At 43.0% G+C, this 8,366-nt stretch overlaps 1 pseudogene; it reads right to left on the bottom strand.

Annotated features, from left to right (window-relative positions):
- Positions 1-5,803: 5,803 nt before the first annotated feature.
- Positions 5,804-8,366, bottom strand: part of LOC146036834 (uncharacterized) — a 35,335-nt pseudogene continuing 32,772 nt past the window's right edge.

Below are 8,366 nucleotides of genomic sequence, written 5' to 3'. Positions count from 1 at the left end.
GGGCATTTGTGTATCTGCACTGTGGGGGGCATTTGTGTACCTGCACTGTGGGGGGCATTTGTGTATCTGCACTGTGGTGGGCATTTGTGTATCTGCACTGTGGTGGGCATTTGTGTATCTGCACTGTGGTGGGCATTTGTGTATCTGCACTGTGGTGGGCATTTGTGTATCTGCACTGTGGTGGGCATTTGTGTATCTGCACTGTGGTGGGCATTTGTGTATCTGCACTGTGGGGGGCATTTGTGTATCTGCACTGTGTGGCATAACATGTACTGGACTTTACGAAGTGTGGCATAACATGTAATGGACCCATGAATTTTGGGAATTCTCCACTTTGCTGCTGGGGATTGTTATGTAACTGGCATTGTTTGGAGGAAAAATTATTATTTTTTTAAAATGTAATGCACCGATTGATGCCCAGCCCTTTTGTAGCTCCTCCCACATCACCGCCCACTTTCTGTCCCCGCCCACAGTTCCTGAACCTACAAAAATAGCACTGTCTGTGACCAATTGATGTCTTCTTCTCACTAAAGAAATTTTTTTGATATTTACAAAACGGTGGTGTGCTGGTTCGTTTGTCCTGGCTTGGATAAAGTTTGTGGCTATATATATATATATATATATATATATATATATATATATATATATATATATATATATATATATATATATATGTATATATATATATATATATATATATATACACACACACACAAAATGTATTAAAAATATTTATTGAATGTATTGATGTTCTATATAATACATTTTTGATTAGTTTATTGATTACTATGAATGACTGAGCCCTGCACCGACTAGCATTGTAACACAGCGAGCACAATATGTTATTCCATATTGAATATTGCACATTCCTAGAGAGGAGAAACATGGCAGCTTCTATTGATTGGGCTGGGACAACACGATTTATTTATTTATTACATGTCAGAAATGGATCATACAAATAGGAAAAGCCCAGATAAAAGAAAACGCACATTGGATGGTTTATGGGGGGATGTTTCATATTTTACCATAATTATGTAGGAGTATAATAATGGGTGGAGGGAAAGAGAGGGAGAAACGGAAATGCCGGAGAATGGGTTAATCCATGCAGTAATAGTAATAAGGGGGAGGGGAACCCGGACTGAGGGTCAGTCCCGGGCCCTGTGATTCCTAGTGGGGGCCCTGACTACAGCAGGGTTGCCGACCCTCCCGGAATTCCCGGGAGTCTCCCGAAAATCGGGTCCCCCACCCGGCCCCCCAGAAGGGTGGGCAACCCTCCCGGAATCTGGGGGACCCCCCTGAGCCCCCTGAATCGCGGCATGTAAATGCCGCAATCCGGGGGTCTCAGAGGAGGGGGCGGAGCTAAAATGGCACAATCGTGTCATTTTAGCCCCGCCCCCTCCATGGAGATAAGTTATTTCGGTACTTCTGTAGTTTCACGGCGCCAGCATGGCTCCGTGCTACTTCCGGGTTCTACGCTCGCCACAAACTATGTTAAAAGAAGTAACTTAACTCCATGCCAACATGGATAGTTCATACCTCCACTATCCATGTTGGCATGGAGTTGATTGTAAATAGCGTGGCGAGCCCGCAGCGTGGGCGAGCGAGTACCGTTATTTCTCCTATTTCCCATAATGGGGGCGGGGCTTAATGACATCACAGTCAAGCCACCCCTCCCCCCCCCCCTCGGGTAAGGAAAGTCTCCTCTCCGGGCTTCTCCCGGAGAGGAGCATTTCAAAGTCGGCAACCCTGGACTACAGCTGTGCACCAGCTAGGTAATTTGGAAAACATGACACAAACAGAGAAAGAAAGTATAATGTAGGTGCACTGGAAGTCCTTTTTATGTTACATAAAATATAACTTTTAATATTTTTGCATTAAAATTCGGTGAAATATTAAAACAATAGAAAGAAATAAAGAGCAGAAATAAGATTAAAAATGTAATGGCCGCCACTCGACTCTTATCTTTTATTTTCAGGTTTATTGTATCCCTGTATGTCCCTAATATGGGCTGACAGTATTTATAATTCTCCAATGACTGTCACTTAGGCTCAAAATGCCTCCCTAAAAAGGGGAAAATTCTTTTAAAGTGTCTTGTCAAGGTTCGTTGTAGCACAGATGTGTCTTCAATTATAAGTGATCTTTCACTAATGTGGTGTGGTTGTGGATAATTTTAAGGGCAAGGATGTCAGTCTTTCTGTGTGGGTGATAGTCGCGCTATCAGGGTGATTGGACAGTGTGTACACGTACCACCAATCGTCCAAAGTATAATTCCAATAGTTATTAGAGTCTATACACCGTCCTGTGTATTATAACACATGTTAGGAGCACATAGTTTCACTCAACTTTAAATAGTATGGGCTGAGGATACAGTATTCTGGTTATACCATATGTAACCCTGTTTGAGCTGGGGGAATTTAAAGATAATCCGCCGCTTTTTACTGTTCGGCTTTCACCCTCCTCAAACCAAAGTTATCAGTATATGTCTATCTCTGATATCTACACTGTGTGTGAGGCAAACGGGTTAATGCCTTGAGAAAGCTTAGGTGAAACGGCCGTTGGTAGCGAGTGGCCGCAGCTCCTCTGTCTTATATGTTCCTAAAAAGTGTCAAAATGTATATAATTGCTTTTGTAGCGAATATGTGGTAATAATTACTTGTGGTGATAAACAAATAGGTAGTTAGTGGAAGCGCAGCCAAGCACGGAGTACTGCTTGCAGCAGACAGCCGGCTGCTGCCACACTACAAGCCGCTTATATTCTATTAACGGGCGAGCAGCTAGCAGTATAGCCGCTTCACAACATTGTCAGTGCGGACTATAACATTCGCTGCGTGTCCGTCAAAACGGACAGGGATAAATAACAGCCAGCACGGCTACAGTATAAGGACTATGCGGGGGTAAAAGCCGATACATATTAGCGGCTATTATACATGTATAACTAAACCCCATTTAAAGCAGCCCAACCAAACTTTCCAACAGCCAGCACGGCTACAGCATAAGGGCTATGCGGGGGTAAAAGCCGGTACACATTAGCGGCTATTATATATTATATATGTATATGTATAACTAAACCCCATTTAAAGCAGCCCAATTAAAATCTTCCAAGCCGTTATTTTATCCCTTATAATCCCTTATAATAACTCTGATTTGATGTAATAGAATCAATATAAATATGTGGGAAATGCGCTAAGAGGACAAGGTAAAAAATAATAAACTCCCTCTGACTGTGCCACACAATAAATTGCAGCAGTCTCTAAAAGAGGTTATATGTGGGACTAATAGCCTAGCAATAATAAAGTGGTTATAACATGTCAGATTTGTGAGAAGAAATATACTGTGTGCTAAGCCACCAACATATTTGTACCTGCTTTTGTACCTAGAAATCTCTGAATTTTGAATAAAGCAGAGATTGGAATATTGGTACCTTCCATACACACTGTCCAATATTAAGAGCAACAAGTTTAATAGGAAGCTGTTTTGAGTGGGGTAAAAGCCTATAAATATAAGGCTGAGATATATTTCCCCTAGCTCAACAGCAACAATAAATTCTGCAGTAAAAACAATAAAAATCTATCTGAAGGTGCGATACTATCTAGACACCTTTAAACACTGTGGGAGTGGGGTAACAGCTCATTAATTTTAAAGCAGCTGATATTCAAATATCCCTAAACTCACACACAGTGTAGATATCAGAGATAGACATATACTGATAACTTTGGTTTGAGGAGGGTGAAAGCCGAACAGTAAAAAGCGGCGGATTATCTTTAAATTCCCCCAGCTCAAACAGGGTTACATATGGTATAACCAGAATACTGTATCCTCAGCCCATACTATTTAAAGTTGAGTGAAACTATGTGCTCCTAACATGTGTTATAATACACAGGACGGTGTATAGACTCTAATAACTATTGGAATTATACTTTGGACAATTGGTGGTACGTGTACACACTGTCCAATCACCCTGATAGCGTGACTATCACCCACACAGAAAGACTGACATCCTTGCCCTTAAAATTATCCACAACCACACCACATTAGTGAAAGATCACTTATAATTGAAGACACATCTGTGCTACAACGAACCTTGACAAGACACTTTAAAAGAATTTTCCCCTTTTTAGGGAGGCATTTTGAGCCTAAGTGACAGTCATTGGAGAATTATAAATACTGTCAGCCCATATTAGGGACATACAGGGATACAATAAACCTGAAAATAAAAGATAAGAGTCGAGTGGCGGCCATTACATTTTTAATCTTATTTCTGCTCTTTATTTCTTTCTATTGTTTTAATATTTCACCGAATTTTAATGCAAAAATATTAAAAGTTATATTTTATGTAACATAAAAAGGACTTCCAGTGCACCTACATTATACTTTCTTTCTCTGTTTGTGTTGTGTATATATATACAAGTAGTAGGTAGCACCTCCAACTGTTAAAACAATAAGGATATTATCCCTATCAAATATCAGTACAGTATTTGAGGAGATACGAAAGTCCCACAATTTGAAAGACTGGTGCGGGTATCACCCTCCCCCCTTTTCTCTAAAATTTGGAAAACATGGACCGTTGGTAGATCTCGAGGACTGATTTGGCCAGCCCTGACCTAGACTGACTTTTATTACCGAAAGTGAGAGAGATCATTCAATGGTCAGTGTTACCTGGTCTGAATCAGGCCCAAAGTACCATCCAATCATGTGCTAGCTGCCAGGTTTCAAAAATGACAGGAGCAGGTTGGTTTGTAGTTTATCTCTGTCTAATTTATCTCTCTACAAGGCATATGGGGCCTACACCAAATCTGGCCATTTTCTGATGCCCCTACATTGCTATGTCTGTAGGGGCCATAGTGATGTGTGGCCCGCATGTTTCTTGCCCGCCAATTCATATCCAGCATCCTGGATAAATCTATAATTGACGGGTGTCAGGGCCAGTGTTCTCACCGGAGGTCGCTCAGCACACAGCGCTGTGCAGCGCTGTGTGCTGAGCATTCTAGTATCGCTCAGAATGCTCATCTACCTAGATTGGCCCTTATTAGGTTCATTCTCAGCGGCCGTTCGTTCGCACGGGGACCGATGTTTTGGGTATGTGCATGCACAGCAGCATTTCTGCGCACGTGTATACGCTGGGTGCCTGCGAACTTGGCTAAAGTCTGTTCCCCGGGTGCACGTTCCCAGCCGTGCGAATGTGGGGATTGAGAAGGGCATGGGGTGCAGGGCTGGACCATTAGCATATGTGAATGCCCAGCATTCCCATGAAAACACTGGGCATACACATGCTACGTGCATGAGGCGGACAGCTGACATAACCAGGTGTCAGTTGCCCACCCAAATCCCTGGAATTCTACACGCATGTTTAATGGTGCTCTGGACCACCCTTACATATTGTGTGCCTTCGCCATCATTCGATGGTCGGCGGCCATCGAAAGATGGGGGAGGTTCCCTCTGGCATGCAAATGGATGTTCATGTTAAACATCCATTCGCAAGCCTTGCGAATGAATCCCGCTTGCGAATGGGTGGCGCCGGCTAACCATTCGCAAGGCGGGGTTAGGGTGACTTGCAAGGATGCAAATTCACATCCGAGCTAGTCAACCAGAATAAGGGCCATTGTTACATGTTTATGCCCCATTAGTAGATAGACCCCTTAATGGCCATAATCAGAACTTTGTATTTGCCCTCATAGAAAACCTGAGAATGTAATGCCTGAAATCCGTTTAATTAATCCCTATATAAAAAAGGTGACAATGCCAAATCTGGCTGATCCCAAAAGAAAAATCTGACTTTAATGACCAGTTTCTTGGGTTCTTATGACTATAAATCTACTTGGCTCAGGACCTTATTAACATTTCGAATCAACGAAGCATTGTATCTCCAAAGAGTTGTATCTTCTATTAGAGATGTCTTCGGTAAATTTTTCTGGTGTGGGTCTCTGCAATGGTAAAGCAGGGCTGTCTCCGCAGAGACTTTGTTATGGCCCCCAATCAATTTTAGAACGTTGTGTACAGACGTTTGATTGCCCTTCCTAGGATCCATAATAATTTTATCGGGACTGAAATAGCCCAGTTTTTCAGGCTCACGAAGAACGTGCTCCAGTATATTGATTCCTGGCAAACTCTTCCAAGATGAAATGTTGGAGAAGTTTCCGTTAATGGTGACAGTTCGAGGTAAAATGAAATTTTGAATGATAAAAACCCCAACTCCTGGGTGCTGTTGCTGGAGACTTTCCATTAGGCCGTCCCATGTCTGGTGTTTGATTGGCAGAATGATTTAATCAATATCATTAAGCATCACAAACTTACTCCTATACATGTTTCAATAGATGCAGTCATTGAGTGTTGTCATTTGACCATAATACCCAATATCCTTGGCTTCAAAAATATAATGCCATCTTTTTTATGTGTTCAAGTAACGTTGGATTAGCCATGGTGCCAGTTCTATGATACCTTCTGCTACATAGTATTGCACAACTTTTTCCAAATGGGTGCTGCAGTTATTAAGGTAGATCATGACCCGTTGGGCACCCAGTATCCGGTACATCTCCACCGCCTGTATGAACTGTAAGACGTTACTGTAATTCCCATACATGGTGGAAATGCAGACCGTGAAGTTGGCGGAGAACGGTTTAATTTCCTGATTTTGTATTTGGAACAGGGGTAACTGCATCATGTTCCCCGTAGGAGACGTATGGACAGATAGGTACTTGGCATAGCAACCTAGTGGCTCCATGCAGACAAGGTTCGTAGTACCATAGGGAAAGCCGAACCGATCACTAAGTATATCTATCTGAGCCTGGGATACCTCCACTGATTTAGATAATGTACAACAAAACCAGCAGAACAGCTCCTTCACCTCTGTATGGTCAATAATGCTGATGATACGGACTGCACGGTTATTGTGTATTCGGTGTTCGAAATATGGAGCTATGATAAATATCCGGTTGTCTTCTAGTGGTGTAATAGAATCTGTGGTTAGTCTACGATGACAGCAGGTACATGGAGTTCTCTTGCGATCTAACATAAGGTTCAAAGGGCCCGCAAAGAATCTCAGGAGAATGGAAGCAGTCAGTAAGACAGATATATATTTCAGGTTCTTCTTTGATATCGTGGCCATTGTATCTGGATGCTAAGGATAAAAAAAACCAAGAGAACTCATGAGAAGGTCAAGTGATAAATACATAGAACATACAGAGATTCCACATATGTGTTATTCTCAGCCAGTGAGTGGCGCAACATACTAATGTAACTAGTACATATATAGGAGCTCCGGAGGGCCAGTGGTGTGCTCTCCATCAATGGCGAGTTGGATCCTCTCATTTTACTCTCTTGTAGGAACTCCTGACAGGATTGTGACACAGCAGCACATAATAACACACAGGGTCTTCTTATCTGTGCTGGTGTGCTCTCATCCATAGCATGCTGCTGCTAGTGACTTAGGCTATGAGTTTTTGTTTTTTCTTTAATTAGAGTATCCGGTATTGGCGTATCTAGAATAGTTGCAGCCTGTGTTGTGAACATAAATCTGCAGAAAATTGTTCCCTGCACTGCTTTATTTCCTCAGAGATTTGCGCAAGCACAATACACTCTGTAAGAGCTAAGACTGTATTGTGCTTCCAAGTGCTGACTACAGAGTAGGGTCCCATAAGGAGGAGGTTGCACATGAGCCTTTGGTTATACTGGTATCTGGTGTCCATAATGATTTGGCTAAGGCAATGGTATGGAATGATGGGCCTGATTCTATTATGATTGGTCACCATCTTAATGAGGTTGGCCCTGCCAACATAAGAAAGTCTTAGGTGTTCCCTAGATGTAGCATTCACCGCCTCTGAGATGTTGGCCCTGGACAGGTCGGAGGGATGCTTTGGAAGGCGTATTCCCAAATAGTCTATCATACCCGATTCCCATTAAACCGGCATATGTCTGCCCCCATAGGTCCTGATTCTGTGGGTGCTCAAGGGCCTGAGCACCCATGGAAATTGATGAGCACCCACGGGTGCGAGTCCTGCTGCTGGGCCGCCATATTAACTTGGTAATTTGCGGCTGCAGCACTCGCATCGCCGGACCCGCCACCTGGCTAATAATATGCCAGGATGGCGGGAAGAGTGTATTCCATCCGCGGAGTAATATGCAGACTGGGGCCAGACAGCATGTGCATGCTCTGGGTGTGCTGTGCGGCTGAGTAGGGCATGCTGTGCAACTGAGTAGCATTTATGTACCTGCACTGTGGGGGCATTTATGTATTTGGCACTGTGGGGGGCATTTATGTAATTGGCACTGTGGGAGCATTTATGTAATTGGCAATGTGTGGGCATTTACTGAATGTACTTGGCACTGTGGGGGCATTTATGTATTTGGCCGTAATGTGCAAAAAGGGGGAC

Source organism: Crinia signifera, chromosome 9, assembly GCF_055691185.1.
Source record: "Crinia signifera chromosome 9, ASM5569118v1, whole genome shotgun sequence".
NCBI lineage: Eukaryota > Metazoa > Chordata > Amphibia > Anura > Myobatrachidae > Crinia > Crinia signifera.
This window is presented reverse-complemented; position numbering and strand designations above follow the sequence as displayed.